General features: G+C 38.2%; 1 protein-coding gene and 1 long non-coding RNA gene across 3 annotated transcripts in view; one reads left to right on the top strand and one right to left on the bottom strand.

The window, feature by feature from the left end:
• PRKG1 (protein kinase cGMP-dependent 1) overlaps positions 1-24,944 on the bottom strand; it is a 1,239,224-nt gene that overhangs the window by 542,441 nt on the left and 671,839 nt on the right. The window lies entirely within an intron of this gene.
• On the top strand, positions 3,882-11,418 carry LOC133094893 (uncharacterized). Its single transcript, XR_009701523.1, has 4 exons — positions 3,882-3,927; positions 5,263-5,411; positions 9,531-9,610; positions 11,163-11,418. It is a non-coding gene; the product is annotated as an uncharacterized LOC133094893 (long non-coding RNA).

Genomic DNA, 24,944 nt, shown 5'->3' with positions numbered 1-24,944 from the left:
TATAATCACAGTTTCCAAAGCTTCTTGCTTTTCCATGCTGTGATGGGGCATTAGCTAAGCACACAGAACCTGATTTCCTATGGTGTGTCAGGCCATTCTCTTAGGGCTGATGAGGTGTAAGGATAATTACGTGCAACAACCCTACTGTGGCAGATAAACTGAATTATCAGTTACATCTCACAGTCTTCTCACAAAAGAATATGTCAGCCTCTCAGTGCTTTACACTGCCAGCTAATCGTCAGACAGATTTCTGCTTGGAGCTTGCTTTTCTCATCAGTCTTTTGTCAAGAATGCTCTATAGTCAAGACCTAATTCATTGTAAGGAAATGAATATATTTAAACTAATAATTAATATTGTTAAATATTATTGATAGTGTGACTATTACATGATATTGGTATCTAATATGCTAATATATTTCATATATATAATGTATATTTCAGATCTTAACCAGATCTTTTAATATTTTCATTTGCTTCTGTCACCTTAAAACAAAAGTTTTACCCCCGTGGTTGAAAATTCAGCTTCACAGATATTCATATTACAAATTACCTTTCTCATGAGATATTAACGGACATGTTTCTTCTAGATATTTTTGTACCACAATATAAAGCTTATGCCAGTAAAGGACATGTAGTGTATCAAAAGTGACTTTCGGGTAGCACTGTCAAAAATAACAAACCCGGTGCTAATTAAATGCTGTACATAAAAATACCAAACTATTTACCTAGAAAAAGAACCGAGATGTTCTGATTGATGATAACTCTTTATAACTAGGAGTTGATTTAGTTCCCAAAGGTAGGTGACTAATTATCAAGGAGTTAGGATAAAATATATAACATTTTCAACCGTAATCTATTTTGTATTATTCAATATGTATAAAATCTGCAGACATTTGAAATCCATCTCATATGTGTCACAAAGCTTGGTCATTTAAAAAAATCTTATCTGCTTGATTTCTTATTTGTTGTCTTTCACAAAGGTAGAATGGTTAATTTCTTGAGCATCAAGAAATGAAACCAGCAGTTTCTTCCAAATTATTTAATTAGCTGTTTTAATCAAAATTCTGTCTTATTACATTACTAATATTCTTCAATGATTCTATTGCAAAAGCCTGTAGGCCACTTCAGTGTACCTGCCAGCCTTTGATTGCTTTCCTACCTGAGTGGATTTGAAGCAACTTGTACCTAGTTAGGAATCTACTTATGTATTTATCCTTGGACATTCCACACAAAAAAATACATCTGCAATAACACACTTCCCAGTTCCATCTTAAAGGTTCACCTTAATAATACTCAAAACATGAGCCACATTAAAAATCATATATTTGAATTAATGTGATGGAAGGGCCTATATAGGGCTAGATTGGTGCATTAATCTTCAAAAAGTCATATTCTATATCCCAAATGTCACCCTTGGTCACATGTTAAATAATACAGCAATACAAATAAGAAGGACTAAAAAAATTGCCAGACACAAACCTGGCTCTAAGAGGGTAAACACAACCATTGCCTATTAATAGAATATATTTCCTATCTTTAGGTAATCCTTTAGCCAAAATGATTTCATCATTTTGCACGTATCAGTCATCAATCAGAGAAAAAGATCCTCATCTATTTTAAGAAACAGAGAAATTACAGTACTGAAATCTCTAGAATCACATATCTCCCCCCATCCCACCACCGTTAATTTTGTCAAAGTTTTGTCCTGTAAAAGCTTTAAATGTCTTTGGACAAGGGACCCCAAATCTGTGGCCTGTGGGCCAGTTGAGCCTGCAGATATGTTTTGTTTGACCAGCCAAGGTTCTCAAAACTTTTGAATTTGAATGCGTTTAGGTACAGCATATATTCTCCTATTTGTCCAAGAGCCCAGCTATTCCCTGGATCTTATGCTAGGTTTGATTCACAAAATTACTTGCCAGTCCTTGTAATACTTGGAGTTTACAACTCCTGCTTTTACTCTGTATAAAAACACAGCTATTAGATTTGATTGAAATATTTAGTGCTTGTTTTTTAGATACCCCATGTCAGTGAAATCATACAGTATTTGTCTTTCTCTGTCTGATTTATTTCATTTAGCATAATACCCTCTAGGTCCAACCATGTTGTCACAAATGGCAAGATTTCATTTGGTTTTTTTATGGGTGAGTAATATTCCATTGTACATATATACCACATCTTCTTTATCCATTCATCTATACATGGACACTTAGGTTGCGTTTATATCTTGGCTACTGCAAACAGAAGAAATCTTGAAACCATAAAATCAGCATGCTTATGTTTCAGTGAGAATAAACTGTCAATAGAATTCTGCTGCTAAATATTTTTCAAACATCATCTACATATTCCTATGTACTAAAAAGAAAGGACCAATATAACCAAAGCAGTTAAAAGTAACTGCCCAGCATTTGTTAATTTATTTTCAGTAGAGTTACTGAAAATGGCATCAAAACTGTATGCTGTAATCTGGGCCTTTGAACTTAGTCTCTGAACCTGATCATAATTAAGGGTACAAATTAACCAAATCAACATTTGTAAATTAAACAAATAATGTTTTTTGCCCTTAAAGGAAAGTTTACATTGGGTTTATTGACTGAACTCTAAACATTTCTAGCAAACAACAATTTAAATTCATATCAAGGCCTTTCAAGAAGTGACATCAAAGCATCATTGTGAAGCTGTGAAGATGACCTTGGAACACGTGAATCTGAATCTCTCCTTTTCACACGTGTTCAGACTACTTGTATTCTAGTAATCTGGCACTTTGTTTGCCTAGAGGAAAGACAAAATTTGCTTAACTAGAGTGTTTTGTGAGTTGGAAGTGAAATGATTTATAGGATCTTTGGCTGGTGGGGATTTTGTTGTCATTGTTTTCAGATAAACAGGTTTTAGCAATTCCCCCCGCCCCCACCAACTTAGTGCCTCTGCTGGGAGGTGCAAACTAGGCAAACTAGTTGAGCCTTGAACAACAATGACCTTGGTTTAAAATGGCCCAAAGCTGCCCCTCCTGAGGAATTAGAGCTGGATTATCCTGGGGAGAAAAGAGGCTTTTCTGCATCCCTTGTCCATTGTCCTTTTTGCCTAGGATGATTCATAAAGAGAAGGAAGATAGATGAGCTGGCCACTGACCCAGCCAGGGTCAGCCAAGGCAGGATTGTGAAAACTCATCTCCTGTGATCACTGTGATGAAGTTGAGCAAATTATCAGGGCTGCAAAATGGTGTTTCAACATAAATTCACTCTTCAAAAAGAGAAGAAGGAATTGCGGGGTGGGGGGGTGGAGGTTTAAAATTTTTTTTTCACTAAAGCCCTGCCAGAAATGCAGACCTATGTGTCATGAAGGATGGTGGCTGCCGCCCCCAGCAAGCAGTGCCCGCTCCAGCTCATCTTCAGTCCCTCAGTGTGTCTTTTGGGTCTTACCTGCCATACCACTAAAGGCTTTTTTGTTTTGTTTTAATAAGAAAAGGAAGAAAAATTCACTTACATTGATATAGACCTGGAATATAATTGTTTAAAATATTTTTACTCTAATACGCATTTTTATTTACACAGTGATCAAATATTTTGAAGTGGGCTTCCCTGGTGGCGCAGTGGTTGAGAATCTGCCTGCCAATGCAGGGGACACGGGTACGAGCCCTGGTCTGGGAAGATCCCACGTGCCGCAGAGCAACTGGGCCCGTGAGCCACAACTGCTGAGCCTGCGCGTCTGGAGCCTGTGCTCCGCAACAAGAGAGGCCGCGACAGTGAGAGGCCCGCGCACCGCGATGAAGAGTGGCCCCCGCTCGCCGCAACTAGAGAAAGCCCTCGCACAGAAACGAAGACCCAACACAGCCATAAATAAATAAATAAATTTATTAAAAAAAAAAAAATTTTGAAGTGATGAAAGGAGCCCGTAATAGTGGAATTTCAGGCGTCAGCCACAAGACTGGGGGTAGGGGAGATATTTGTCTTTGAGGGAGGAAGGTGGTAGCAAGGGCCTTTCAAATGCTCCAGAACTAACACAGATGTCAGTTATAAGTTCCATGCCCTCTTCTGGAAGGTTGAGTCATGGTTAATATATAAAAAGCTTCTATCAAGGAGCTACCTAATGCCAGGCACTTGACATACATCATCTCCGAGCTGACTAAAATCTGGAGGCAGTAGGAAGAAATATGCTTAGGGAAGTTATCTAGTTTGCCCTCAGTCACATACCTTGTAGGAGGTTGAAGCACCAGTGAATCTAAGTCTGTGCAACTCTCAAGCCCCACTCTTCCCCATCACATCGTTCTGCTTTAAGAAGGAGATAGTGAGGAGACAGAACAGCTTTCACACTAGGGACTGAATGTGAAGAATATCAGGCATCGTTTCTACTAAGTGACGAAGTTTATCACTGTCTAGAAAAAGTGATTTTTAGGCAATAGTGAAAGATTTATAAAATCAATCTTTTGTCCTTATTTTTTCTTCCTCCCAAGAATCAAGTACTAAACCTGGGCTTTGGTAGAATAGAGAGGAAAAAATGAAATACAAAACTAGAATGAAAACATATTATATGGAGTTACAGTAAATCATTTATAAGAAATATATAAAAAAGATTATCTTCTGGAGAGTTCTAGTCAATATCTAATTTAAACAATACTGAGATTTATTTTTCCTGTCATTTTTTTTTAAAAAAATTAATAATATACAGTTTACATACCGTAAAATTTACCCATTTAAAGCATTCGATGCAACGTTTTTTAGTATATTCATAGAGCTGTGCAACCATTATGACAACCTAAATATAGAACATGTTCACCACCTCAAAAAGAAACCTTGAACTCATTAGCCTCACTTCTTACTCTCACTCATCTCTCCATTCAGCCCTAGGCAACCACTGATCTGCTTTCTATCTCCAAAAAAATAGTGCTGCTATCAACATTTATTTGCAAGTTATTGTGTGCCCATTTGTTTAATTTCCCTTGGGTATGTACCTAGAATTGCTCCATCATATGATAACTCTATGTTAATGCTTAGAGGAACTATCAGACTATTTTCCAAAGTGGCTGCACTGCTTTATATCCCCACCAGCAACAAATGAGTGTTCCAGTTTCTCCACATCTTTGTCAACACTTGTTAATTTATTTTTATTATAGCCACGCAAGTGTGTGTGAAGTGGAACCTCCCTGTAGTTTTGATTTGCATCTCCTGGACGGCTAATGATGTGCTTGTTAGCTATTTGTATATCTTCTTTGGAGAAATGCCTAAAATGTAAAATAAACGTTTTATGATTTCAGCATTTCTATTGTAGGTAACAGATCATCAGATGACGATTTCTAAATCAGGAAGAAAATTAGTTCTTTCGTGACTTAAGAAGTGACCTGAAATAGGAGGAGTCAAATTACAGTAGTAGAAGTGACAGTTTTCAGTTATGTTCCTATACCCTTTTGGAAAATGGAGGTAAGAATTATCATGGCTTATATCTCTTGGTGGGGTTCAGGACACACGAGCCCCAAATATGTCACTTTGGCATACTGAATACTTTAAGCTGAAGGAGTACGAAAAAATGGCAGAAGCAGGAAGATCACTTTGACCTTCCGCCTTCTCCCCATAAAACCCTCCTGTGAGAGGTGCCTCCCTATACCCCGAGGAAAGGGGCATCCTTATCTCTGAAGACAAAGAGATGCTGAGAAGAACAAACAGGCCTTGCTAAGTTTCCCCCAGTTTGCACTTGACTCATACCCTTCTGACCCATCATATTTCTACAGGACTGCCCACTCTTCATCAAACCTAGCATGAAAATATTCAGGTCTGTTTCTTTGGGTTTTCATTTCCTTATGAAGAGTCCTGTGTTACGTAAAACGTGTATTAAATCAATTCGGTTATGTTTTTCTCCTGTTAATCTTGGTCAGTTTAATTTTCAGACCCAGCTAGGGACCCGAAGAGGGCTGAGGAAAACTTTGTCCTCCCCTCCAAGGTGAAGACATTAGTTGACTCTGAAGGGAACAGAGGGTGTTTTTCCAGGGAGGCAATGCAATATTGTAACAGACAGCATGGTCTCTCCCTGTGTTTAAATTCTGTCTCCAGCAATACTACCTATGTGACCCATTTCTCTTTCTCACTTTCTGTCCACCGAGCTAACTACCTCCTAGCGTGGTTGAGAGAATTGTTTAGTAGCACACTTTGCACCATGCCTACTCTTGATATGTGCTAGATATTGGTATTACCCCTAAAAAAATAAAACTGGGGACACAGAAGCCATAAGAGCAACATGAAAACATGACCCAGCTCTGTTTTTTGCTCTGTACGCCCTGAAAAAAAAAAAAAAGAAAAAAGAAAAAAAGAGAGAGGAATACAGCATGGGAGGAATTAGCTCAGCTATGAGGACCTCCACTTCAGGAGAGAAAAGAAAGAACCCCCAAGAAAAGGCTATTGCCAGAGAAGGAGGCATTTTAAACCAGAGTGATCTGTTCTGTGATCTGGATGAAAAGACTGTAAGATCAGGACAGGGAAAGAAAAATATCACCTCTCTCCTTACCACTTTCTTTATATTTCCTTATATAGTAAAGCCGTATTTTGTACAAGAAGAAATCTAATACAACTTTACAATGGTGAAGGCAATCTTATGTTGAAAAACCTTCTAACAGCTGACTCTGTTTGACCCAAGAGGTTTCAAGCTCCTGAAATCTTGTTTTAGACAAACCAATAGAAATGGAATCACGGTTTTATCTAGTGTGAGCTTTTATGGCTTATATATTTCCATTTCCTATAATTTTATCCAGTACAATACAGGAAAGATTTTAGAAAATGTGTTTCTCTTAATCTAAAGCAAACTTTAACAATGCAATAAAAAAAGTTTGAGAAAATATTTGCACTATAGTGTTATATTTAGGGTACATGTATCTTAACTGTTTGTTTTGTAAAGCTCAGCCCTTTCTTCATGCTTTCAAAGATGATACACATTATGCTATAGTATCATTTAAAGCTTTCAGCATAAATGCACCAAAATATTATGATTTAATCAATCCCCATTTAGTATTCTGTGCTTTATACATATCAAGTGTTCCTCAGCCTGACTTAAGAAAATGATCCTACAGAATTATAGACATGTATTGGAAAAAGCTTTTACAAAATACAACCAGCTCAAGTAAAGAGTGTTAACGTATACAAATCCTATAAATATGCTTACTTTGCCAAAAATTGGAAACTACCACAATACTGAATTACATTGAAATTCAAAGTTACAGATCTTTATTTAGTGGCATGCGACTTGTATTTAGGAACTCCTAATGAGTATTTTCTTCTTTAACGTTCACTTGGCATTAATTTAGCAAATACTTTTTGGTTTCAATAAGCAAATTTATGTCAAACTATTCACCATGTTTTGAAGCATATTTACTTATGACTACCATATTTCTTCTCAAAATTTTACTTAAAAAAAGCAAGAGCAAAATGGGTAAATTTCCAGTTTATGAACTTGTTACTATACCATTAAATCTAATATTCTATATCAATGCTTGCAATACAGCAGCCACAAGCTACATGTGGCTACTGAAAACTTAAATTGTGTTTAATGAGACTGAGAAAGCAAATTTGAAATTATTCAAATTTAATTAATTAATTGATTAGTTTCCACATGTGGCTAACAGCTAGCATATTGGGTAGCACAAACTTAGAGGATGTGAATTACTTTATGGCTAGATATCATTTTGGGTAATGGTTCAAAAATCACAGATAGATCACCTGACTGGGTATTTCCACCACTAATCTGCAGTGTTAACAGCATCATTAAAACTGCTAGTCAATAATTAGTGCCCATGCACTTAGATCAATAAATACACCACCACTTGTGTCATAGATTCTCACACGATATGTAGTATTCAGAAGAAGTGAAAGTATACATAGTTCATTGTATTCATTTATTCTTTCAGTGAGTATTTATCTAATGCTCCCCACGTGTCAGGCAATGAGGAATCAACACAACAGAAAAGAACACTGATCCCACTGATTTTACATTTATTCAGCATCTATTTCGTCCCAGGCACTCTGAGCATATGCTTTGCCCTGAAGGAGGTTAGTCAAGAGGGGAGAGCCCCCAAAATAGAGGGCAGTACAGGGCACTATAGCACTGCAATACGATAGCAGCACAATTAGAAGACTGAATCCATAAGCAGTCAGGGAAGTTTTCTTGCAGCAGAACTGAGTTTTGAAGACTGACAGGGGTTAGTGAGGAGCCATTCTGGGCAGAGGACTTGTCTGAGCCAAGGTGAGGCAATGAACTAGCCTGGTGCTATCAGAGGACTATATAGCTGTTTTCAGTGAGGAGGAAAATGTGAGGGAGCAGCAGGAAATAAGGTAGGGTCTAGATCCCCAGTGACTCCAGAGATAAGCTGAAGAGTTTGATCTTTGTGCTGAAAGATATAGGGTGAAACTCAAGGATTTTCGGAAGGAAAACGAAAAGTTCAGATTGACATTTGAGAAAGGTCTCTCTGAAAGAGATCAATCATGAAACAAATCAAAGGAATCTAGGTGGAAAATACTTTGGTGGCTGGAAGTAACCTGCCAGCAAGCTCTTTATGGGATTTTTTAAAAAATGGCTTTGTTTTTACGAGAGTGAGACATTTAGCAACGTTAGCCATCAAGAACCCAGTCAAAAGCCATTAAGAAAAAGAGAGTAAATGAATAGGTTGCTTCTTAGGCACTATGCTTGTAAAACAAGTCCTTTTGCAGAGACTACTGGCTTGGAACTGTATGTATAGTTATTGACTTAACAATATAGATTTTATATAATATTTCAGCAGATATATAGCAATAAGAGAAGAAAGACACTTGCAGGAATAAAAAACAATAGCTGAAAGTGAGGGAGGAATAAGATCTAAATGTCAGAATCCTTATCTTCACCACTGTATTCTCAATATCTAGAGTAATACCTGGCATGGTACCATGTGTTCAATAAATATTTAATAATATTCATAAATATCAATAAATGAATGCATCATAAAATTCATGCAGAAGAATTAGGAGATCAATAATTCACCACAGTAGTCCCAGGAGTTATATGAGTACATTACATCCCAAAGGCAATGACTGATGTTCACCCTGAGGCCCTTGTTGCTACTTGTGCAAAGTCCCCTCTTCCTATAAAACAGTGCAATCTAAATAACTAACCCCTTAACACTTGAGGCGAAGATAAGCCATGCACCATCAGGCTCTATCTAGAGGAGTGATTCTCACATCAGACGCATATCAGAATCTCCTGGAAGTTTCTGAAAAACACGATTCCTGGTCCCCATTCCTAAAGATTCAGATTCAAGTAGATCTAGGGTGGTGTTTGTATGGGCAGGCCACTCAAGATGGCTGTTCTCTTGCTCTCTGTATATCTCCTGCCTCACCAGTGCCTGCTTCACCTACACCCTAAGCAAAGGACTGCCCTTCCTATGCACTTGCCCCAGGTCCCAGCTGGTGATTCTTCTTAACAAAGGGGCGGTGAGGGGCGTGCCCCTCTGCTGGTTTCCCTGGTAACTAATGAGCCCATCTGCCCTCAATTCCCCTATAACGGGTAACCTCCTCTTCCCCCAGGGAGTGAAGACTGCCACCATGTCCTGCCCGCTCTCAGCCGCACACGGTGGGGTGTTGCTCCAGGACCTTGCTTCAGACGTGTAAGCTCCCCACTCCGTTAAACTATTGATGTCTCTGTCGCTGACTCCAGGCTCTTTCTTTGGTCTTGAAGCTGGGCAAGCCCAGGCCTCGTAGGCCTGCGGGGTGCAAGCCCCACAGTGGTGATGGTGGTCGTAGTGATATGTGCTAAAGATTTTTATTAAAAAAAATCCTAATCCCAGCCATGTTTGGACATTACAAATATGTGAATGTCCAAATGTATTCTTTTTTTTAAAATTTTTTTTGAATTTGATTTTATTTTTATACAGCAGGTTCTTATTAGTTCTCTGTTTTATACGTATTAGTGTATATATGTCAATCCCAATCTCCCAATTCATCCTGTCCAACTGTATTCTATTCCCTCACATAGAAGGTAAAATTTGCATATAAACTACTTGCTTTGGTCAGAAGCTTCCCAGACCCTCCCTATCAATGGCTTCCCTTGCTGGATGCTTGCAGGGAGCCTCAGAATGTAGAGATAGCTTTGTGAAGCTAGCTGCATAGGTTTTGCCCTTTACATTTGTTAATGATTGTTTTTAAGCTAAGCTTTGAGATCATGCTGAGAAAGCAAGACCTCTTTCTCCCTGAATCCACTCAGCTCTTCATTTTCTAATTAATGTCTTATCAAACTGTTATGACTAAACGTGCCAACAGTGAGAACAAAAGACCTCTCCCTGATCTTTAATCCTCTCCTTTCTCCTTTACTCGTCTCACGGGGAAGAACAAAACCTACATAGTCCAGGTCCGATGTTTCAAGATTTGCAAAAAAAACCCAAAAAAATCTTATCAGAGAGGTTGACCATGAAACAGAAATATGGGATCTTCTGTGTCCCTTTCTTACCTAGGATTTTGCCCAATTTCCTCTCCTTCCATTTGGCAACTCAGGGCTTTATTAAAGATGCATCGAACAGGCACACGGATATTGAGGTTATTTTTCCAGGCTATCCCCAAAAGCTAGTGCCTCTCTGAGCACAAATAGACGATGAGATCCTGGGTTCTGCCCCAGTGACTGGCATTATCTTTGGACATTGTGGCAACTGAGTCTAACGAAAGCCAGGGTGTGGATTAGTGGCAGCAGAGAGAAGTACAGTTACTGCCACATGAGTCTATGCTGCTTCCTCAGAATCACTGGTGAAAGTATTTATTAAGGTGCAAAATTCTCACAGTTCTGTTGTGGCAGACCTGTCCCAGTCCAGACCAGATGTTCCTAAAAACCCACTGTACCCTTCTTAAAAAAAAAAAAAAGAAAAGAAAAGAAAACTCAAACCTTTACACACTGCATTTATAAAGAAGGGACAGCAGAATCGTACCTCCTGTCCCAGAGCTGTTCCATTTTAAAATCCAAAAAATGCATTGAGGGTTTTAACCAACAGGAATACTGGCAAATGTGCATCAAATAAATGTACAAGAATGTTCATAACAATCCAGCAACCCAGATATGTATGACAGTAGGGTGGATATGTGTGTAACAGGGAAGAAGAGCTAAATCGGACTCCACGTTGGACCTGTTTCTTTGACTTTAACCTTTGCTTTTCGTTGCTTTTGTTATTGTAGTCATATATAATGGCCTGCCTCAGGGAACCCTGCCCACCTGCGAATGGCTGCAAGAAAAAAGAAACTAACACATCCCCTCTCCGAGGCTGGTCATTCCAGATGTTATGCAAGACTGATGGCCCTTTGACTTTACTTCCTCACCACCTCTCCCTCTCTGATGCTATGAAAGAAACTGGCATCCAGATCCAGATAAGATGGTTTTTCAGAGACACTAGTCTGCCATCTTCTTGGTCTGCTGGCTTTCCGAATAAAGTCCTGTTCCTTGCCTCAGCACCTCGTCTCCGATTCATTGCCCCGTCATGTGGCGAGCACAGCGAGCTTGGACTCGGTAACACATGGCGGTGTATTCATTCAATGCGATACTAGACAGCAATAGAAATAAGAAGTACAACCACGTGCAACAATATGTCTGCCAGGAACGTGACCTTGATCCAAAGAAGCCGGGCGTAAAAAACTCAGATTGTATAATTCCATTCCAAAAATAGGACAAAGTGGTAAACAACAAGGTCCTACTGTATAGCACAGGGAGCTATTAATATATTCAATATCCTGTGATAAACCATAATGGAAAAGAATATGAAAAAGAATGTATATATAATATATATATATCTGTAACTGAATCACTTTGCTGTATGGCAGAAACTAACACAACACTGTAAACCAACTGTACTTCAATAAAAAAACCAAACCAAAACAAAACAAAATAGGACAAAACAATCCATGGGATAAGAAGTCAGGATAATGGCTACTTCTGAGAAGAAAGGAAGAGATAATTATTGGGAGAGGGCACATAGAGGGTTTTGGGGGTTTAAAATGGTGGGAGTTACACAGGTATATTCACTTGGTGATATTTAATTGAGATGCACACAGGATTCGTGTGCTTTTCTTCATGCTATATTTTAATAAAAACTTTAAAATTCCCCTGAGGCTCATCTATTTTGGGATGATCATTTAATTACATTAGCTTTGAATCAAAGCCAAGAGATAAGAAAAAGAAAATAGACAACTTAGATCAATGAGACACCTGCTACCTGCTATTACTTTAAAATAGATGTCACATAGGTCTCCTCAGCCAGTGGTTTCTGACTCATTTGTGACCATAGGAAACAGCACAACAGTGTTAGTTAGGCAGGGAAAAAAAAAATTGGGTACTTAAAATTATAAATTCATCAAATTTCTGTTTTGGCAGATAACACCTTTATAAAGGGAAATGGCAGTAGAATCCTCTTCAGAATGAAAGAGTCCCGTTGAGAGTTTCCTCATCTTCTTTGCTTCTCCTGCCTGCTTTTTGACCATTCTCTGCTTAGGTAAACAGTAGAGGGAAAATGTTGAATTGAAGTAGATTTTTTTTTTCTTTTAGTTCGTTAGTAACTTTTTGCGACTTTGAGTAACATGTAATGGCTTAAATGAGGCTCTACAGTGCTCTTAAATTTTAGACGCAGGGTTGTTTGGTTTCTTTGGTCTGAACCAGTGCTTTCCAACAGAACTTTCTGCAACGATGGAAATGTTCCTCTATGATGATTATGGTATCCACTAGCCGCTAGGCTACTTAGCACTTGAAACGTGGCTAGTGCGACTGTGGAAATTAATTTTTCCTTTAACACAATTTTAATTAATTTAAACATAAATTCAAATAGCCAAGTGTGCCCAGTTGCTACTCGATTGGCCCATGCATGCCTTGGCCATCTGATCTCACATTCTCTCATATCATAAGGTCCATGATGCTTTCTGAAATGATGAAATGATGCTGAAATGACTGGAGCCAAACAAGGATTAACTGGAAAGATTTCAGAGAAGGCAAAAAAGGTAACTGCAGTTTACTGGCTTGCACAGTTACCAGAAGGAAATGGATTTCTCTGGAAAACCGGTCAAAGAACTATAGAATCTCAAAATTTTTAGGAGTTAATGGGTCATCAGGAAAAGCAACTTTAAAATTTTTAAATGTATCCTGTTAAAAACAACAGGCCCAAAGTGCATTCATTTATGTTAAACCACGTCACCAAACTGAGACTTAGAGTTTCAGCTCTCCCAGCAATGGAAACCAGCCAAGCAGGAATCAAGTAAGGTAATCTGCCATCCTTACCTGCCATCCCCTAAAGGAGAGCAACCTTGCAATAACCAACTTTTTTCTTTTGCTTTTTTTTTTTCTTCGTATAACTTCCCTTCTGACTATAAAAGTCTTTTATTTTATACAGCTCTGTTCAATGGGATGCTGCCCTATCCGAATCGACTTTTGCTCAAGTAAACTTTAAAAAATTTTCATATGCCTCAGTTTATCTTCTGACAATCCAAATTAGCAAACTTTAAACATCTGTATAGAGGAAACAGAAGGTGAGGGCTAAAGCAATAGAGTAGCAGACCAGAAAAACTCTGACTTTGATTGGAACTGAGTTGAACCCTGTGCGCACCCGTCCCCCTGCCACCCCAAGTACAAAGGCCCCTCCATGCTCCCGGCCTCTAGTTGATAGAAAAGCTGGTCTCCCAGGCCCCCCAGGCCTCCCTGAGTCCCAAAAGAGCAGGCTCAAGCAGCTAATGATTAGGACAATAGACTCACAGACCCAGCATCTGATGCACAGTCCTGAGTTGTTTTATAGCTATTGTAACTGTCACCAGAAGGAAAAAGCTAACTGCATGATGACCAGACTGCCCCCATGACATAAACGGCTCCATCTTGAGCAATACTGAATCTATGGCTAGGCCTTAAGAGAATGGAATTAATGCTATTGCTCATAATAATCTATATCTTTGCGGGCATGAAAATAATTGTAGCTTGTTCTGCCCATATATGTAAATGGGCAAGTACAACTGTCAGCAAAGAGATGCTACAGACTCATGTAGACATCTTCCACTCTAAGAATATGGCGCCCTATGTCAGCATGAAGTTACAGAAGACGGACCTTTGCCCACGATCCGAAGGAAATGGAATGATGTTCTGACATGTGGGAATTTGTAAGAAGCTTCTGGCAGGAAAAAGCTCTTTGCAGGAAAGAGCTCTCTGCATGAGGCCCATTTTGTCTTGTCACTAACCTTAAACCAGACACCTTCATGCTCTATTCATCTCCGGCCCTAGCGCAACTTTCACATCTTTTGATCACACAATACTTTGCCTAACATGTTGGTTCTTTCCGTAGATCAAAGAAGTAGAAATAAAGAAGTCATTAACAGATGACCAGATCTCTTCCTTAGCTACCCCTTCAACAATCTCGCGAATAAACTGTGAGAACAAGATAGCATCTAAAGAAAAATCACAAGAAGTCGACAAGCCTGCACACAAGTCTGCACACAGTGGGGGACGACTCTGACCCCCTACCTCTAAGATTAACTGAGATTACCTCCCTGTTTCTCTTTAAAAACTTTCATAGCCAAGCAGATCTTCAGAGGTGGTTTTTGGGGTACGCTGAGTCCACTAACTCCCCAGATTGCTGGCATTCTGATTAAAGCCACCTTTCCTTTCTACCAACATTTGCGAGTATTGATTTTGTAAGCAGCGAGCGGGGGACCCGATTCCCTAACAGGATTTGGTAAATAACTGGCATCAGCATGCTGGTTATCCTTTGATCTCAACTTAATGTATACTTCTGAGTAAGTTGTTGTAATGTCCTCGCCTGGAGGCTGTGGCACACAGAGGGACAGCCCAGTAGTTCAGATACACTGGAAGATAACTTTTTCTTATTTTTTGGACCTGACAGTGTTTGAAGCTTTCCCTTGTTGGATTACATCTTGACCTGAGCAAAACTGCAAGTTTACTTCATTTTATTTGTTATTTGTAGGAATTAGTCTTTCTCAACAAGGTCAGCAAGACATGACTCCATAACTCATTTTACTCATTCCTGCTCTGCCAGTATACATACCGTAGTGTACCAACTCACAAGTGTCTTCTGGTCATCTTCCAAACAGTTTAGAACACAGTGGACTTAATAGAACAGTGACCTTTTAAACCCCTTTTATGATTACTGGGGCAGTGGTATGATTCACAGGCTATCTAATAATAAGACTGATGTCCCAACTATGTCTGAAGGCTTACAGCTATAGAGTGACCTGAAGAATTTCTTGTAAAAACTTTTCCTCACTGAAAACTACTCTGTCTTCCTCTCATAAAGCAGAAATATACTAGTCTCTTCATTTTAAGACACTGAAACATTTGCTTCACTCATACAAAAACTGAAATAAACTAGTGTCAACTCTGGATTAAATATCCTGCTTCTTCAAGTCTAAGATCTCCCTGCCACCTTTTAAATTCACATATTACCATTTATATCCTAGGATATATCTTAGGATCAATATGCAAAAGAAACTTGCCAGCCTCCAAGTAGAGAAGCCAGTTTTGACAGAATTACTATTGCCCAACCGGTTAATCAGATTTTAGCTAAGCTAGAATGTAACTGGTTCATCCACACTGTCTCTTCAGTTTAATTACTTATATTGGTAGTAGTACATTTAGTTAAATTTCAACATACATTTGGATCCTAATCATCTTAAAATGTCTTCAAGAAGATTACACAGCTTAGAAGTGTTGAGATGTAAACTTATTCCTTATTCAAAAGACTGTTTGTCATCCATCAGGCAGTGGAATTAAAGGCAGGAGAAACTGCCAAATTTCTCAGAAGGTACCATCAAATCTTCAAATTTAAAAGAGGTAGGTATACTGACTTATACATCCTGATGGACCCTCAATCAGATGCCAAACATCTGTCAAAAACTTCTAGCTCATTTTTAAGAAAGGCTATTTAAATTCTAGTATTGCATTATTTAAGGGAACAAATGACATTACAAATTGAATTAAAAAAGAAAAGACCATAATCTCCTGGTATTCTCTGATATACATCTATATTCTAGTCAACCCTTAAAGCACCAAAAGGTCAACAGCACAGTCCAAGTTATAAAAATCAGCATACTATAGGGATGCTATACCTAGTTGCTTATGGCCCAAAACATATTAAAATCAATTGGTAGTGTTAAAAACATCTATTTTCAAATTTTGATCATGATAATAGAGATGAAAGTGATTTGCGATTGGATAAATATATGCGGATTTCTACTGCTAATGGACCATATATACTGGAAAACCCTACATCTACACATGCATTTTTTTTTTTAATCCTTCAAAAACAGAGTGAGATCACAAGATGAGAAAAGAAATCAAAAGAGGTCAAAAACAGAACTGTAAGTCATATCACATTATTCCTTAGATTTAAACACACCAGTAGCTTCCAATATCATTCAGTGTAAAATAAAAAGACTTAATAGTGGTCATCCTTCACAATCTTGCCCTTCCTGAAACACCTCAGCACCACAACCACCATACCCATCTTTCTGACTTTATCTCCAACTAATTTCCTCTTTGTTCTTTAAATAGCTCCCATCTCAGGAATTAGCACTAGTATCCATTCACCCAGATATCCACCTAAGAATTCCCTCATTTTCACTGACTGATGACCAAAGGTAATCTTATGATACTGGCCTTTTCTGATCACTCTTTATAAAATATTATTATTATCTTCTTCACTTTGCTTTATTTATTTATTTTAATAGGACATTTTACCACCTTTCATATTAGTTTTTAATTTGTTGATATTCCAACAAATGTGAGCAAGGGTAATACCAACAAGATGTGAGCTAGGTGGAGTACAGACTCGTGTTTAGGGCCTGGCATCAGGCAAGTTCTCAACACATGTTTATTGAACAAAGGAATGAATACAGAGTGGTAAACATGAAATGGTCTTGGGTTGCTCTGGGTGTTTTCTGTAATACAAGAAACAATACAAGTCTTGGGTTTCAATGGCACCATGGTGATGAGAGACAAAACCTTGGGTCTGTGCTACGTGGAAGGTGCAAATGAGATTCTTGCATAAATCCTGTACCTACTAATAAGGTTATACCTCAGTGTAAAGATGAGGTAGAATAATCCACCAGCCTGTGAAGGGGGTCAACAAAGTAATTGACTGATTAGGTATTGACTCAGGATATGGAATAAAGAAAGAAGAGAGGGCTTCCCTGGTGGCACAGTGGTTGAGAATCCGCCTGCCAATGCAGGGGACATGGGTTCGAGCCCTGGGCTGGGAAGATCTCACATGCCGCGGAGCAACTAAGCCCGTGTGCCACAACTACTGAGCCTGCACTCTAGAGCCCACGAGCCACAATTACTGAGCCTGCATGCCACAACTACTGAAGCCCAAGCACTCTAGGGCCCGCGTGCTGCATCTACTGAGCCCACGTGCTGCAACTATTGAAGCCCGTGCTCCTAGAGCCCGTGCTCCTCAACGAGAAGCCACAGCAATGAGAAGCCCACGCACCAGTGAAGAGTAGTCCCCACTCGCCGCAACTAGAGAAAGCCCGCTTGCAAGCAATGAAGACCCAATGCAGCCAAAAATAAAAAATAAAATACATAAATTTAAGAAAGAAGAGAAAACCTTCTTAAGAAACTGTAACTAAGCACTGTCCTCTAATTGGTCAGCTGTTTTAATGTTTACTACCTGTGTGATGCAGAAAACCTTGAGGCAAGATATCTCAGGTAAGTAGTGGACTGGGTTATACAAACATAAATTCTCTGTTCAGAAAGGCATGTAAAATCCAGGTCAATTGTGATTTCACAGATTAAGTTCAGCCAAATGTGATCTCGCATGAAGGAGAGTCAGAAAATCAAATAATAATTAGATACCAAGGACTTCAGCTATTGAACTTATAAGACACGGATTTTATTTTATTTTATTTTATTTTATTTTATTTTATTTTATTTTATTTTTTTTAACATCTTTATTGAAGTATAATTGCTTTACAATGGTGTGCTAGCTTCTGCTTTACAACAAAGTGAATCAGTTACACATATACATATGTTGCCATATCTCTTCCCTCTTGCATCTCCCTCCCTCCCACCCTCCCTATCCCACCCCTCTAGGTGGTCACAAAGCACCGAGCTGATCTCCCTGTGCTATGCGGCTGCTTCCCACTAGTTATCTATTTTACATTTGGTAGTGTATATATGTCCATGACACTCTCTCACCCTGTCACATCTCACCCCTCCCCCTCCCCATATCCTCAAGTCCATTCTCTAGTAGGTCTGTGTCTTTATTCCCATCTTGCCACTAGGTTCTTCATGACCTCTTTTTTTTTTTTTTTTTTTTTCCCTTAGATTCCATATATATGTGTTAGCATACTGTATTTGTTTTTCTCTTTCTGACTTACTTCACTCTGTATGACAGACTCTAACTCCATCCACCTCATTACAAACACCTCCATTTCATTTCTTTTTATGGCTGAGTAATATTCCATTGTATATATGTGCCACATCTTCTTTATCCATTCATCCGATGATGGACACCTAGGTTGCTTCCATGTCCTGGCTATTGTAAACAGAGCTGCAATGAATATTTTGGTACATGACTCTTTCTGAATTATGGTTTTCTCAGGGTATATGCCCAGTAGTGGGATTGCTGGGTCATATGGTAGTTCTATTTTTAGTTTTTTAAGGAACCTCCATACTGTTCTCCATAGTGGCTGTATCAATTTACATTCCCACCAACAGTGCAAGAGTGTTCCCTTTTCTCCACACCCTCTCCAGCATTTATTGTTTCTAGATTTTTTGATGAGGGCCATTCTGACCGGTGTGAGATGATACCTCATTGTAGTTTTGATTTGCATTTCTCTAATGATTAATGATGTTGAGCATTCTTTCATGTGTCTGTTGGCAATCTGTATCTCTTCTTTGGAGAAATGTCTATTTAGGTCTTCTGCCCATTTTTGGATTGGGTTGTTTGTTTTTTTGTTATTGAGCTGCATGAGCTGCTTGTAAATCTTGGAGATTAATCCTTTGTCCGTTGCTTCATTTGCAAATATTTTCTCCCATTCTGAGGGTTCTCTTTTGGTCTTGTTTATGGTTTCCTTTGCTGTGCAAAAGCTTTTAAGTTTCATTAGGTCCCATTTGTTTATTTGTGTTTTTATTTCCATTTCTCTAGGACCTGGGTCAAAAAGGATCTTGCTGTGACTTATGTCATACAGTGTTCTGCCTATGTTTTCCTCTAAGAGTTTGATAGTGTCTGGCCTTACACTTAGGTCTTTAATCCATTTTGAGTTTATTTTTGTGTATGGTGTTAGGGAGTGTTCTAATTTCATACTTTTACATGTACCTGTCCAATTTTCCCAGCACCACTTATTGAAGAGGCTGTCTTTTCTCCACTGTATATGCTTGCCTCCTTTATCAAAGATAAGGTGACCATATGTGCGTGGGCTTATCTCTGGGCTTTCTATCCTGTTCCATTGATCTATATTTCTGTTTTTGTGCCAGTACCAAACTGTCTTGATTACTGTAGCTTTGTAATATAGTCTGAAGTCAGGGAGCCTGATTCCTCCAGCTCCATTTTTCGTTCTCAAGATTGCTTTGGCTATTCGGGGTCTTTTGTGTTTCCATACAAATTGTGAAATTTTTTGTTCTAGTTCTGAAGACACGGATTTTAAAATAACAATGTTTATAATGTTTACAGAAATAAAAGAAGTAACAAAGCCTGGTGAAAATATAAAATATAAAAAATATAAAATATAAAAAACTGCCAAAGAGATTTGAAGAAATATCAAAAAATTCTAGAAATAAAAAGTACAAAAATTAAAATTATAAACTGAATGGATGGTTTAAAAAGCAGTTTAAATATGAGAGAGAACTTAGGAGACATGTAAGATTAGAGTGAGAAGGTCTAAAATACATTAAACTGGTATTCCAAGAAGAGAGCACTGAGAGACTAAAGAGAGAACTTATTCTAATTGCTAAAGGCTAAGAATTTCCAGAACTGGTAAGACAGGATAACAAAAAATTTTCAAATGGGATCAATATAAGGAAATCCACACATAAAAATATATATCTTAGTGAGAATCCAAGAAAACAGACAGTTTTAAAGTAGCCACAAGGAAAAAGTTACAACAGTATACTAGGTTAAATATTCCCTCCCCCCGCCCCCCTCCCCCCCAATACTCATGTCCTTCCTGGAACCTCAGAATGTGACCTTTTTTTGGAAATAGGATCTTTGCCACCACAATTCGTTAAGATGATATCATACTAGAGTAGGGAAGGCCCTAAATTCAATTTTACTGATGTCCTTATAAATGAGAAGAGAAAGAAACAGAAACATACAAAGGGCAGATGGCCATGAGACTGTGGAGGCAAAGACTGGAGTGATGGGTTTACAAGTCAAGGAATGCCAAGGATTGCTGGCAACCACCAGAAACTAGGAGAGAGGCATGGAATAGGTCCTCTCCTAGAGACTTCAGAGGGAACATGGCCCTGCCAATACCTCGACCGTGGACTTCTAGACTCCAGAACTGTGAGAGAATATATTTCTGTTATTTTAAGCCACGCAATTTGTGATAATTTGCTCTGGCAGCTCTATGAATCTAATACAACCACCTACAAAATAACTGCAATTAGACTGCCATCCTAACAGTAACTATAGAGCTGGATGACAGCGTCATCTTCATGTGCTAAATGAAATGGGCAATTGACTTAGAATTGTGTACCTGGCTTCTTTATTTAAGAATAAAAACAAAATAAATACATTTGTAGATTATAAAGCACAATATAGCCTGAGCAGACTCCCACAAATTCAACTTCTAAAAATCCGCTTCAGGAAGAAGGTAAATTATCCTATAAAAAATCTCTGAGGTACAAGATAGAATGGTGAAAAAATAAACAGGTTAATATGTAGGGAATATAAACAAACATTGATGGTGTAGGACAACAAAAATAGCACTAACTTGAGGGTAAAAAAATAAGATAGAACAAAAATTGATGGACATGATCAGAGTTTAAACTGTTTAGTATTATTCAGGAGTAGGGTAGAAATATTGATTGCTGAACTTTTGTTGATTTTAAAATGCATGTTACATTCTTAATGTTAATTTTTAAAAAAATAGTAATAGAAGGGCTTCCCTGGTGGCGCAGTGGTTGAGAATCTGCCTGCCAATGCAGGGGACTCGGGTTCGAGCCCTGCTCTGGGAAGATCCTACATGCCGCGGAGCAACTAGGCCCGTGAGCCACAACTACTGAGCTCTGCGCGTCTGGAGCCTGTGCTCCGCAACAACAGAGGCCGCGATAGTGAGAGGCCCGCGCACCACGATGAAGAGTGGCCCCCGCTTGCCGCAACTAGAGAAAGCCCTTGCACAGAAACGAAGACCCAACACAGCCAAAAATAAATAAATAATAAAAATAAAGGAATTCCTAAAAAAAAAAAAAAAAAAAGTAATAGAGTTATAAGGGATGAAACAGTTGAATGAAATAATGGAATATTAACAATAAAAATAGGTATGAAATGAACATAACTAGAGAAAAAGCAGGGCCGATATAAATTTGAAAATAATACTGTAGAAATACTTCTAAATACACTGGTAATCACAGTAAGTATAAATGGATCAAACATACCAGTTAGAAGACAGATGGTCATAGTGAATTTAATAATATACCATATGATATTTCAAGTGATATACCTATAGTTCAAAGATACATTATCGTTGAAAATAAGTAAGGTAAAATATATGCCAAGCAAATAATAATCATATACATAGATTTTTCAATATCAAAACATGGACTTGAAAAGAAAAAAGCAATAAAAGGGATGAACAGTGACTTCATAATGATAAAAGGGACAATTAATAAATAAGATACAGTAATACTAAACTCGTTCGTATCAAATAATATAGCCTTAAAATACGTAAAGCAAAAATCAAAACAATTATGTACAGAACTACCTCAAAACAGTAGATTTTAAAATTATTCCTCAAAAACCAAAAGAATCAAGAAAAATATTTATAAGGATATAAAACTTTAAATAATGTGATTAATAAACTTTAATAGCCATAGATAGAACACTGCTCAGAAATTAGAGAGTACTTACATTCTTTTAAAGCATGCATGCAAAATTTATGAAAACTGACAAATTCTAGGCTACAAATCAAGTCTCAATGAATTAGGAAAAAATGATATCAACCATATTTTCTGACCACAATTTAATTGAAGATAAGTAACAAAAATTAACTGAAAAAAAGAAACATATGTTTGGAAAATAAATTATATAACTCTTGGATCAATGAACTGAGTTTCCAAATTGATAAGTTAAAAATAGACAAATTAGATGCTGTTGTTAGACAGCAATTTCAAAGTGCACGTTAATGGTGCTAATTAACTGTTTCTAATTAACTGTTTCCCCCTAAAATTCGTTATTAAATCCATATGAGGAATTAATATTTACATTTTTAATTTCAGTGGGAAAAATAGAGTACATAGAACACAATTCAAGTTTTATTTGAAAAAAACTGGGGTAGTGAATTATTGTATCAATATATAGTTGAGATTAAGTAAATATATATTTTCAGGTAAACCATGAAAAATGACACCTCCCAATAAACAATATAATTTTGAAGATAAATGACATGATGCATATGTAAGCACTTCCTACTAAAGCTACCTTCAATTATTTTTGGAACAAAACAAGATAAATAAAATAGATACTACAACTAACAGATCTACACAAGTATCTTTATTTAAACATAATTTTGCTCAGTAATTTTAGTATCTATTGCTGATTCTAATCGGCAACAATTACTGTGGTTTGCCAAATTGTAATTTTTTTACTTCCACCCTTACTTTTACATTTATTAATTGGAATTCTACTGTAAGAAAGAGCTGTTCCTTTTGTCCTATTTATTGTTTATTCAATCATTTATTTGTATCAGTATGAACTCATGGGTATATATTTGATGCTATGGGTAATAATTCTTTATTTTTCTTATTTATTTTGTCACACAGATTGTCCAAGATTTGGTCATTGGCAGCTCCTTCAAGTTGGCTTCTATGTTTTTTCATATTGCCACTGCCAATTTTAAAGCATTTCCTTACTTTCTAGTGGTAGGAGAGATCTCAGGCTCATCTTGTACTCTCTCTGCACCAGCACTGAATCAACCATTTCTCCAATGAGCCCTGGTTCCTTTTACTGGAGAACAGTACTGAGAAACCCAAATCTGGATACTAAATGTACTTGTCCCTATAACTCATCATATCTTAAGAAGCAAAAATAAAATTGTATCCTTCTTTTCTATCTTCAGGGCCAGCTATGATGGAAGTGACTGCCATAATGGCTGTCAACATGCACAGAGTAGGATCCACCCAATTATAACTTTTGGTTGAATCCAGGGACTGTATTTGTGTCTGTGCTCTGTGCTCGTCATGTAGGCCTGGAAACACTGGGCATTCTGTACCTGCCACTTGACGTGTTTTAACAAATCATGGAATTTTGATCTAGCTCACAGGTCTTTTTTTTTTTTTTTAATAAATTTATTTATTTATTTATTTATTTTTGGCTGCATTGGGTCTTCGTTGCTGTGCATGGGCTTCTACTCTTTGTTGCAGTGCGCAGGCTTCTCACTGCGGTGGCTTCTCCTGTTGCAGAGCATGGGCTTTAGGTGCGCAGGCTTCAGTAGTTGTGGCACATGGGCTCAGTAGTGTGGCTCGAGGGCTCTAGAGCTCAGGCTCAGTAGTTGTGGCACATGGGCTCAGTAGTGTGGCTCGAGGGCTCTAGAGCTCAGGCTCAGTAGTTGTGGCACATGGGCTTAGTTGCTCCGCGGCATGTGGGATCTTCCCGGGCCAGGGAAGTCCAGCTCACAGGTCATTTGTATGGAGCCAGAATAATACCTTCTATGCTTACAAAAATATATATACCTAGGGGCTTCCCTGGTGGCACAGTGGTTAAGAATCCGCCTGCCAATGCAGGGGACATGGGGTTGAGCCCTGGCCCAGGAAGATCCCACATGCCACGGAGCAACTAAGCCCATGCGCCACAACTACTGAGCCTGAGCTCTAGAGCCCTCGAGCCACACTACTGAGCCCATGTGCCACAACTACTGAGCCTGAGCTCTAGAGCCCACGAGCCACAACTACTGAGCCCACGTGCCACAACTAATGAAGCCCATGCGCCTAGAGCCCGTGCTCCACAACAAGAGAAGCCACGACAGTGAGAAGCCCGCGCACTGTGACGAAGAGTAACCCCCGCTCACCGCAACTAGGGAAAACCCACGCACAGCAATGAAAACCCAACACAGCCATAAATAAATAAATAAATAAATTTATTTATTTATTTAAAAAATATATATATATATATACACCTAAATCCTAAACTCTAAAAAGTGGTACAAAATTTAGCAAAGAGACCCGTCCTTATTACTGTATGTAGTTCCTAATCCAGCCCTGAGTCAGAAGACAGAATGCCAATTTAGACTCATTAAGCTTCCTAACATACTTCAGCAGAGCATAAATAAGTTAGACTCTGAGTTGAAGTTTCCTGTGCCAGATTCTTGGCTCCAGCTCACTAACTGTAGGTCAAATGCTCTTCTCTTCCAATAGCTACAAGCAGGAAAATGGCAGCAGATTTGAAATTTAAATGACCTCAGGCAATGCACTGACCTAAATTTTCCGTCAGTGATTTAAGAGGCATTCAATGGCTCCAGGCAGGAACAAAAAGATAGTTGGAAAATTCTCCTCATGAATAATCTCAAAGCAACTTCAGGACCACATTTTGTCTTCAGGTCTCTGCACATAACTCGGTAATGTTTTCATCTTGGGGAAATCAACAGGACCTCAGCACTGTGAACACGATACTGAGCTCAAAATAGTCGGTGCTTAGGAAAAGGCAGATGATGTCAGAGCCTGGAGTCTGAAAGATTTAGTAAACAGAAAATAGTACTTTGGAGATACATAGAAAAAGATAAGAAAATCTTAATAAATTTGAGAACCCCAGAAATATAAATAAC

The sequence above is a fragment of the Eubalaena glacialis genome, chromosome 1, assembly GCF_028564815.1.
Source record: "Eubalaena glacialis isolate mEubGla1 chromosome 1, mEubGla1.1.hap2.+ XY, whole genome shotgun sequence".
In the NCBI taxonomy this organism is placed as follows: domain Eukaryota; kingdom Metazoa; phylum Chordata; class Mammalia; order Artiodactyla; family Balaenidae; genus Eubalaena; species Eubalaena glacialis.
Note: the sequence above shows the minus strand (reverse complement) of the source record. Positions and strands in the feature narration are given on the sequence as shown.